This window comes from Danio rerio, chromosome 5 (genome assembly GCF_052040795.2).
Source record: "Danio rerio strain M-AB ecotype USA chromosome 5, GRCz13ab, whole genome shotgun sequence".
Classification (NCBI taxonomy): domain Eukaryota; kingdom Metazoa; phylum Chordata; class Actinopteri; order Cypriniformes; family Danionidae; genus Danio; species Danio rerio.
Genome location: NC_141025.1, coordinates 16757162 through 16768057, shown reverse-complemented (window position 1 = coordinate 16768057; position 10896 = coordinate 16757162).

Here is a 10896-nt window from a genome sequence, read left to right as displayed (position 1 = left end):
AACTTCAGTGTGCAACTTCACACAGATAGCATTAGCATTTTGACCACTTTCCAATACAACCTAAAAACAACCAAATATCAACGTTTAATGATGTTACTGCTTGACGTTGTGTGGGTGTTGCTACTATGACGTCTAATATGGATTGTGGTTGCCATACCTGACATATAAATTTCAGTATTTTACATCAATATGACGTTAACTTAAGTGACCAAGATCTAACGTCGAGCCAACATCAAATATCAACTGTTATTGGACATCAAAATAACATAGATTGAATTTATTTATTTGACATCACAACCTAAATCTAACCTAATAATGACGTGTTATAATGTTGTGTGCCTGCTGGGTAAATTCACAATTTATTAGTGAATAAATAAAATAGTGAAAAGAATTTTAAGACACAATCATAAAACAAAAAAAATATATATAAAAACAAACCAACAAACAAATAAATGCACAAATACATAAAGATTATAATTAAATATAATATAATTAAATAACAAAAGTAAGAGCTACATTTTGGGCATCAGTGTGGCGCAGTGGGTAGCACGATCACCTCACAGCAAAATGGTCGCTGGTTCGAGCCTCGACTGGGAGTTTGCATGTTCTCCCCATGTTCACCTGGGTTTCCACCGGGTGCTCCGAATTCCTTCACAAGGTAGGTGTAGTTAGACATGCTAAATTGGCCATAGTGTATGTGTGTGAATGAGAATTTATGGGTGTTTCCCAGTGATGGGTTGTAGCTGGAAGGGCATCCGCTGCTTAAAACATATGCTGGATAAGTTGGTGGTTCATTCGCTGTGGCAATCCCTGATTTATAAATGGACTAAGCAGAAAAAAAAAAGAATGAATGAGAACTACAGCTAAGCACCGAATTCTGAGACAAAAGTCAAATTATGAAATGTATACTCATAAATGTGAGTTTACATCTTGAAATTCAGAGTTTTTTTTTAAATATATCTCAGAGTTGAGAGAATAAAGCAGAAAAAAAGCAGTTACATTTTTTGGCAGAAATGGTCTTGGTTTTTGATTTAGTTTCCTTAAACAAATGATTAAAACAAAGTATTTTAGATGTTGGTATCAGTATTGTTATTTTTAGGATATCTATAAGCTAATTTGCCCTAAAACAGTGACAAAATTGGTGTTTAGAAAAAAAAAAAAACAGATATAAACACGTAATGTTTGTCACTTCTGCCTAAATGGATCAACGGTTTTATTCACACACCTCATAATTCAGTTTCTCATAAAATCATGACCATCAAATGCTCTCTAGTACCATAAAAAAGACTTTATGACACTTTATGAGCAATGTTTTCTCAAAAGCAACATAAAAATGACTAAACCAACAAAAACAGGCTGATCTCACAAGCCAACTATTGTCTTAAAAAATGGACAATGTATTCCTATTCATACAATTTAATCCATACAAAAAAGCATTTTTTAAAAGAAGGCGTGCTCTCAAACCCCACCCTTAAAATCAACATTAGTAGATGAGCAAATCATACTAGTATGAGATCATGCAAATTCATACAAAATTACCGCTAAATCTAAAAAGTTAAGAATTGCTGTAAGATTTATAAAAACAGATTCTGCGATGATGTATAGTTATGATGTAAAGCTGTTTATGATGTTCATGGGGAATGTCCTGACACACAAAAGTCCTCTAAAACCACTGGTGGCCTAGTAGGAACTGCTCTGGGCTAGTCATTGTAAGATCGCAGCTTCAAACTCTGGAACAGGCAGTTTAAGTACTAGAACACAGTCGTGCCCTTGAGCAAAGCGGTTAACATTAGGTTATTCCAGTGAGGACGGCAAATGTAGAAAGTGTTCTGGAAGAAGCTAAAAATAAATGACAATCCAACCATCATGCCAGAACTAAACGACAGCATATAAACCCCACAATAATTCAGATTTTTGTCCTTTATAGGAATATTACTTATAGACAAAAACATGTTTGTGTCCACACACTCGCACGCACTGTAAACACTGCTCTTCTTACATAAAGTTTTTGTCTTGTTTCTTAAATCAAGAAGCATTTTCTAGACAAGCAAAAAATATTGTCTTGTTTTCAGAAATAATACGTTAAATAGAATTTTCCCATTAAAACAAGCAAAATAATCTGCCAATGGAGTACGTCAAATAATCTTATTTTTGATTTGAAATAAGAGCATTTAGCTTGTTTTAAAGATAAACTCACTTCATTTTGACATATTATTTTTGAAAACAAAAGAGACCATATTTTTGCTTGTTTAAAAACTGCTTCTTGATTTATGATTTTTTAAATAATATTTGGACTAGAACAAGAAGCTCTATTTTAACAATCTAAGCCAGGGATCACCAAACTTGTTCTCGGAGGTCCGCTGTCCTGCTAATTTTATAGCTCCAATCCTAATCAAACACACCTGAACAAGCTAACCAAGGGTTTTAAGCTGCACTCACACTGGACTTTTCTCTCCATAGACCTCCATTCATACGCACATAAATGCGTTTGACCGGAAACGCAAAGTCAAACGTCAAGTTTTCGCATCTCTTGACTGCGTGAGACCAATGGAGAATCAAAACATGACATCTCTGGACAGAAATTTAAAACATGGAGCAATCGCTTACTCTTTAATGTCTAATCATCTTATTTAATCCCGCACCTTTTTTTCGCATTATCAAACTTTAGTATGCCCGCAGCTTTACTAGGTATACTGTAGGTGTGTTGAGGCAAGTAGGAGTTAAACCCTGCAAGTCACCAGACCTCCAGGAACGAGATTGGTGGCCCCTGATCTAAGCACAAAGTCTAAAGCACATGCCGCAAAAAGCCTGTCCTAATTCACTTCTGCTGTTTAAGGAAGGAAAAATACGATCCAAGTCCTGGATCATTGTCTGAAAGGGTTGTGCTTACTCTCAATGAGTTATGGGAGTATTTTCAGAATAACGTGCATTAAACCAATCAGAGTTTCATCTCCCATTCCCTTTATGAATCAGTTGCGTCGCGCCATGGTGCATTTGCTAAGACAGACTGCAAGTATAAAAACTGAACACTTCACTAGCGAGAGAACAGTTAAACACACCATCTGCAGCACGAGAATAAAGAACGAGCCTCCTAAATTCGCCTCTTTACATTCTCTTTACTTTTACTCCTTTAATTTTGTGGATGAGAAAATTGTGTTGTACACACTCCACTGAAGACAATCATTAGCATACATTTAATTTTGTTAAGCGCAAAGAATTGTTTCAAAACTATTTCTAAATTCAGTTGTAGTTTCCAGAAAACTAATAAATAAACAATAATAACAAAGTGTGGTCAGTTAAATCTAAACACACACACTATTCTTATGCCCCATTTGGTGATGCATACGTCTGTTAAACCCCACAGGTGGACAAATCTAAACTTGTTTTTATTAAAACAAACATAAATATGCATACAGTAAATAATACTGCTACTAATAATAAAACATTCTACATATGCAAATTGTAATGAATAAACTGAAAAAAGCTCCGCCCTCCCACAAAGACTCCACAAAATGGTGCAAATGTATATGCTATTTGAAGAACATGGCGCACAATTACAGTTGCACTGGTATGAAAATAGCAACAAATCCCACCAAACGTGTCTTGCGCATGATTGCATTGGGTGTATGATAGTGCCCATAAAGTCTAAGTAAGAATAGCATTTTTTGTCATTGTACACATTTGCCGCTTTTACATGCAGAGCACATCAGGCTTCTGTCAGATTAGCTAAAAAGTATGTTATCTTAATGAGTTCATTGTTAGCACTCAGGGTCAGGCAGGATGTGCCACTCAAAACTGATTCAAATCAAATCAATGATTCTCTGACCCGCTGTGTAAAACCTAGTTTATTAATCTGCACTGCTTTCAGAGCAAGAGTTCTTTAAATATCACCCTGTTCAATCATGACCCAGCATGTTTTCATTGGTTTAATTTTTGGAAACTTCATTTCCTTTCATTTCAGTCTTGTGAAGGCTATTATTCTGTCTTGTGTTTTGGTAAATCTCTTTTAGATACAGGAATTTATTGAGGATAATTGTGAACAAGTCCTGAATAATACAGTGTTCATAATTTAAAATGAATTCAACAAAGAATCAGAACTGCAACAGATGTTTGTGCTGTGCAGTATCTTGAATAAAATAGTATATAGTAACTATATAGAAATATTCACAGATTTTTCTTCAGCTTAGTCTCTGTTTTTTAGAAGTTACAACAGCAGAATGAACCACCAACTATTCCAGCAGATGTTTTACGCAGTGAATGCCCTTCCAGCCACAATTCAGCACTGGGAAACAACCATACACTCTCGCATTCACACACACACACACACACTCATACACTCTGGCCAATTTAGTTCATCCAATTCACCAAGGGCACAGGTGTCAAACTCAGTTCCAAAAGGGCTGCAGCTCTGCACAGTTTAGTTCCAACCCTAATTAAACACACCTGATCAAACTAATTGAGTCCTTCAGGCTTGTTTGAAACCTACAGGTAAGTGTGTTGGAGCAGGGTTGGAACTAAACTTTGCAGGGCTTCGGCCCTCCAGGAATTGAGTTTGACACCCTGACCAAAGGCATGTCTATGGACTGTGGGATAAACTGGAGTACCCAAAGAAAACCCATGCAAACACGAGGAAAACTTCCAAACTCCACACAGAAGTGCCAACTGGCCCTGCCGGGACTCAAGCCAGCAGCCTTTTTGCTGTGAGGTGACAGTCTGAACCACTGAGCCACCGTGCCGCCCCTATATAAATAAATGATTATGCTATTTTGTGTGGCAACATTCAAATAAAAACATTTGTAAATGTGCATTGCTCATTCTTATCTCTAATTTGTTTAAAATAATGGTGTTTGTCATTACTGTTTTGTTCTGTGATCTAGATTGTTGAAGAGCAATGACTGGCAAATATTAATATGTTTGACCAGTTACCTGCACTGACATTTTAAATGCACAAAATATAGACATTGACTTTGCTTCTACCCAGCTATTTTTAATGCACATTTTGGAATATCATGTAAAAATGCTTAATGTAAAGCCAAGATGTGCATATATTTTGAAAATGTGCATTTAAGTAAATGATGTGCTAAACTGAGTAAGATAAACTTTATATCTTATTAAAAAAATGCATAAACTATGATGGAAACACGTTTACCTACTAAATTTCAGCATGTGCATCAAAAATGTCTTGTGGTTTTGTTTTAACAGATCATGTGGTAACAAAAACGGGAACAATGGGCCTGCGTTAATGGACAAATTGGTGTATTAACCACATACATTTTTTTTTTTTTATTTTGTATGAATTTGTACGATTTGCTCATCCCCCAATGACAGTTGGGTTTAGGGGTGGGGTCTGGTGCCATGCCTCCTTTTAAAAAATTGTACTCAACTCATATGAATTTGCCATGCAAATGTATAACACAGTTACATTTACCTGTGAGATCAGGTTGTCTGAAATGTTGTTTTGGTCCTTCTAAAATCTTGTAGCTAAAGTTGTTAGCCAACTAAGGTCACAAGTTTCTTTGTCATAAACATAGTTCATTGATTTGGTGTTTCCTGATCCGTCAATCCAACAATGCTGTACAATCCACAAAAAGATATGTTGGAAACTAGCAGCCATTGACATACATAGGGAAATCAAATACTTTCAAGGATATTGGCTGCTGCTTTCCAACATTCTTCAAATTATCTTTATTTGTATTCATAAGAAGAAAGAAACTCAAACAGATGGAGGGTCAATAAATGATGACACAATTTTCATTTTGGGTGAACTATCCCATTCTGCAATCAATAGATCTGTGTGCAATGAAAAAGTCTTGTCATTTCTGCAAAAATATTTGCTTTTAATATTCAGTGTAGTTCTGTTTGTCTTTTTTTATATACATCATGTTACAATGTTCTTATTTGTATGCTGTCGTTTCTCATTAATCCTTTTCATTGATCCTATTATGGTCTCCATCATTCGTTTCGTCATACGCTTGTCATTGAAGCATAGCGTATACAACTTTTAACAATGACTTATGTATTTATTTTTGCCCACATCTGAACAGGTAGTAACAGGTCCAAATCTTCCAGATACATTAGTTCCAGGGTCAGTGACCCCAGCAGCCAAAATAGACAGCACAACTGACGATATACATACTCACTAGGACAAAAAAAGAAATGAAAGCATACAGTGTATATACAGCTAATCATATTTATAAAATACAAAAATGCCTTTTTTTCTGTGGAGGGCAGCATGTAACCTTGTGTCGACAACATTCAGCTTGGAAATATTTTATAATTGCTTAGTTTGTAAGTTGATGTACAACAGCATACATGCTATTCCACAAAGAGCCTGAAAGCTTTCTTTTCATTTAAAAAAAACACTGTACAAATCATATTAGACACAGAATCAAAAGCTTTGTATACCCTGAAAGTCTTCTTGTCAGCCGAACTGTGCTATGAAGAATATATATAGTAAAAGTTTCATCCAGCAATTGTCTATATTAAATATATATATATATATATATATATATATATATATATATATATATATATATATATATATATATATATATATATATATAAACATGTGTGTATGTCTATATATGCTTGACTCATACACTTTATTAGGTACACCTTACTAGTACCGGGTTGGACCCCCTTTTGCCTTTAGAAATGGCTTAATCCTTTGTGTCACAGATTCAACAGGGTACTGGAAATATTCCCCTGAGATCTTGGTCCATATTGACATGCTAGCATCACACAGTTGCTGCAGATTTGTCAGCTGCACATCCATGATGAGAATCTTTCGTTCCACCACATCCCAAAGGTGCTCTATTGGATTGAGTTCTGGTGACTGTGGAGGCCATTTGAGTACAGGGAACTCATTGTCATGTTCAAGAAACTGGTCTGAGATGATTCTCGCTCTATGACATGGCGGGTTATCCTGCTTAAAGTAGCCATCAGAAGATGGCACTGAGGTCATAAAGGGATGGACATGGCCAGCAAAAATTTCCAGTTTCCTGTTCTTTGTTGACAGGAGCGGCACCTGGTTTGGTCTTCTTCAACATCTTTCATCAACAAGGCATTTGTGCCCACAGAACTGACGCCCGCTGGATATTTTCTCTTTTTCTGACCATTTTTCGGTTGTGCGTGAAATTCCCAGTAGATCAACAGTTTCTGAAAAACTCAGACAGGCCCGTCTTGCACCAACAACTATGCCACAATTAAAGTTACTTAAATTATCTTTCTTCCCCATTCTGATGCCCGGTTTGAACGGCAGCAGATTGTCTTGACCATGTCTACATGCCTTAATGCATTGCGTTTCTGCCATGTGATTGGCTGATTAGAAATTTGCATTAACAAGCAGTTGGACAGGTGTACCTAATAAAGTGGCCAGTAAGTGTATATAAAATGTATTGATAAAATTGTCTGCTAGCAGAAAAAATAGCTAGACAGTCTTAATAGTAAAGTTTGGCTTTTGTGAGAACAAAATATTCACACATTTTTGTTGATGTAAGTCTTTCGAAGTCTTTTTTTTATAATTTTCATGTGTGTAAACATATCTATTGACACATTTTGATGGCACTTTCTGCAAAAACTGCGAGAATCAAACCCACCGTTAATAGATTCAGTGTTTAATCCCCCTTTGTTTAGAGTTGGAAGAGAAATCAGATTGAAAGAAAGGAACAGAGTGAGAAAGACAGATCGAGAGAGCTTCCCTGACTGCTTTGGCCCATTTGTTGCAAGCTAACATCTCAAGGCCATCTTCGCGTATAAATTAATTCCTCTCACTTTCTCTTCGACACAAAGTCACGCCATCGCTCTGCTCTCGGCTTTCTGTTTGAACATCAAGGTTAAGATGTTTAATCAGACCTCCGATGAGTGACACCCACCTACTCACTGTTGGCAGACAACAAGCTTCTTGACTTCACGGAACCCATAAAGGTTAGTCAGCCACAATGGGACACGTGGGTTAAATATCTGGCTGAAAATACATGAAAGTGATGGAACAGGGTCGCTATTTTGGTCGCATTCAAGCAGAGGTGACTAGGCACGTTGGGAAGTTGTTAGTAACACGATTTTAATTAAAACGCCCTAAAATGATCAATCATTCTGTAAGGTGTCTGCACCGACCTGCTCAATTGAAGCTTTTTTACTCACAATCACTCCACAATTACTCACTAGAGTGACCGAGGACTAAACTACTCCTTCATATGATGCATTTTTAGAATTTTTAGTTTTGTTTTCAGGTGAGAATGTATTTGCTTAGACTTCAAACATGTGGTTCATTTAAGGACAGCATCTATTTGACAATGTGTTTCATTGATTTCAGAGATCTGAGCTCCAGCATGTCAGGGGCAGACACTTGTTCTGGAATCTACTGCTGTGTTGTACATCTCTATAGAGTTCAAACATTTAATATAACATGTTTTGGGTACATCTAATCTTAATTTTTGGTCTCAATCATGTGATATTTGTTAAAGAGCAAATAGGTTTGACTGAGGGTATAATGCTTTGTTTTCCAGCTTTATATTTATTAAGTGCCAACTGCTTTATGAATGCAGTATTATACTGCTCACAGTCACAGCAGTGCTGATATACTATATGCAGAGGCACCGCTGGGCGGTACTGGCCCTATGAAAACATTTGAAAGTGAAGGGGAGAGGGGGCAGATTTTGGTGTGCCCCTAATAGTATTTGTGGGGGCCCTAAAACAGCATGGGCCCTTGAAATCGTCAAACTTTCCTAACTTTTCCGCCCCTTGCAGTGCCCCTGACTAGATGACCCTGATGCTCAAAGAATATATCGTTTTTAAATCAATAATGTTGGATCAAAAATTTGGAATAAAAAACAAACTATTAGTGATTAATGAAATATTATTAGTAGGGCTATGATAAATTCATTCATTCATTTTCTTGTCAGCTTAGTCCCTTTATTATTAATCCAGCGTCGCCATAGCGGAATGAACCGCCAACTTATCCAGCAAGTGTTTACGCAGCGGATGCCCTTCCAGCCGCAACCCATCTCAGGGAAACATCCACACACACATTCACATACACACACTTCGGACAATTTAGCCTACCCAATTCACCTGTACCGCATGTCTTTGGACTGTGGGGGAAACCGGAGCACCCGGAGGAAACCCACGCGAAGGCAGAGAGATCATGCAAACTCCACACAGAAACGCCAACTGAGCCGAGGATCGAACCAGCAACCCACCGACCTTCTTGCTATGAGAACACAGCAGTACCTACTGCGCCACTGCTTCGCCCTCTACAAATAATAATAAATAAAATAATAAATTATTTTAATAAATTATATGTTAAATATCAGAATGATTAAACAACTAGTTGACAAACTTTACTGACCGGACAGTATTTCAAGTGCATTTATTTATAAAGCACATTTAAAAACAGACACAAGACTGACCAATTTGCTGTACATAAAATCAGTAGAAGTAAAATATAAAGACAGATATGTAAAAATATAAAAAATAAACCAAGAGAAACGACTGCATAAATTAAAAAATGAAGCATTAAAAAAGATTATTATAATAATATTAAATTGCCAAGCTGAACAGTTAAGTTTGAGGGATTGAAAAATAATTAGTGATAGCTTTTAGATAGATATTAGTTTATTTATTTAATTGATTACATTTTAGTTTTTAATATTGAGCTATATCTAATTAATAAAACAAGAAAACCACTCAAAACAATCATTCTAAAAATAAAATATGATTATGCAATGCAGGGCTCTATTTTTACAACCTAGTCTAACTCTGGTCTAACAGGTGCTTATTCTCTTAATGAGAAAAATGCATTAAACCAATCATAGTCTCATAGTGCTATAGTTCATTTGCTATTTACATGGCGGACTTTGTAAGAGGAAAAACTGAACAATCCACTAGCGACAAAATGGTTAAACTGAGCATCTGCAGCACCAGGATAAAGAACGAGCCTTCTCCATTCGGCCTCTTTATTCACTACTTTACTTTTTTGCTTTAGTGAGTATAGAAAAAGGGTTTGGACGCACTTCACAAGACATCCATCAGCCTACATATTTAATTTTGTTTGTTGAATTTAGAAACAGTTTGTTTCAAAACTATTTCTAAATTCAGTTCTAATTTCCAGCAAATGAATAAATGAACTATAATAACAAAGCATGGTCAAAAAACGTTGCATCCGAATACATGTCATATTCTTATGCCCTATATGGTTATGCATATGTCTGCAAAACCCGACAGGTGGACAAATCTAAACTTGTTTTTATTAAAACAAATATAAATATGCATATAATAAATAATACTACTACTAATAATAACAACAATATTATACAAGTGCAAATTAATAAACTGAAAAAAGCTATCTGACATGAAGGCATAGAGGCAGTGGTATTTATATTTGTGTAGAAAATAATATTTTAGTGCTTTAATGTTCTTTCATATCTAAAGACATTTGTGTAATGCTGTACATTCTGTGTCTATTAAGCAGTGTGCAAGTGTTTTGGACCAGCATAGGCGCATAACTGACGCGCTCTGCACTGGACTTTAGACCAGGTTTTACTTGGTCAATGTCAGTCTATTTGAGTTCCTCAAAATAGCAACGGGCCAACAATGTGCTTTAGCAGACCTCCTTTTTAGACCGGAACACCCATGAGTCCACAAAGTGGCACAAATAGATTTGCTAGTTAATCAATGTGGCACAAAACATGAAAATTAGGGTTGCGCTGGTCTGAAAATAGCAACAAATTATGCCAAACACGTCTTGCGTCTTATTGCGCCCATAGTGTGTATATAAATTAAAAGTCTCTAGTGTTTTGATGGATTAAGCTATAAGTCTACATTCACTGAATAGGTTTCCTGGGTTATGTTACATATTGTTTACAAGCTTTTTTTGATCACTTTTAAAGATGCTAT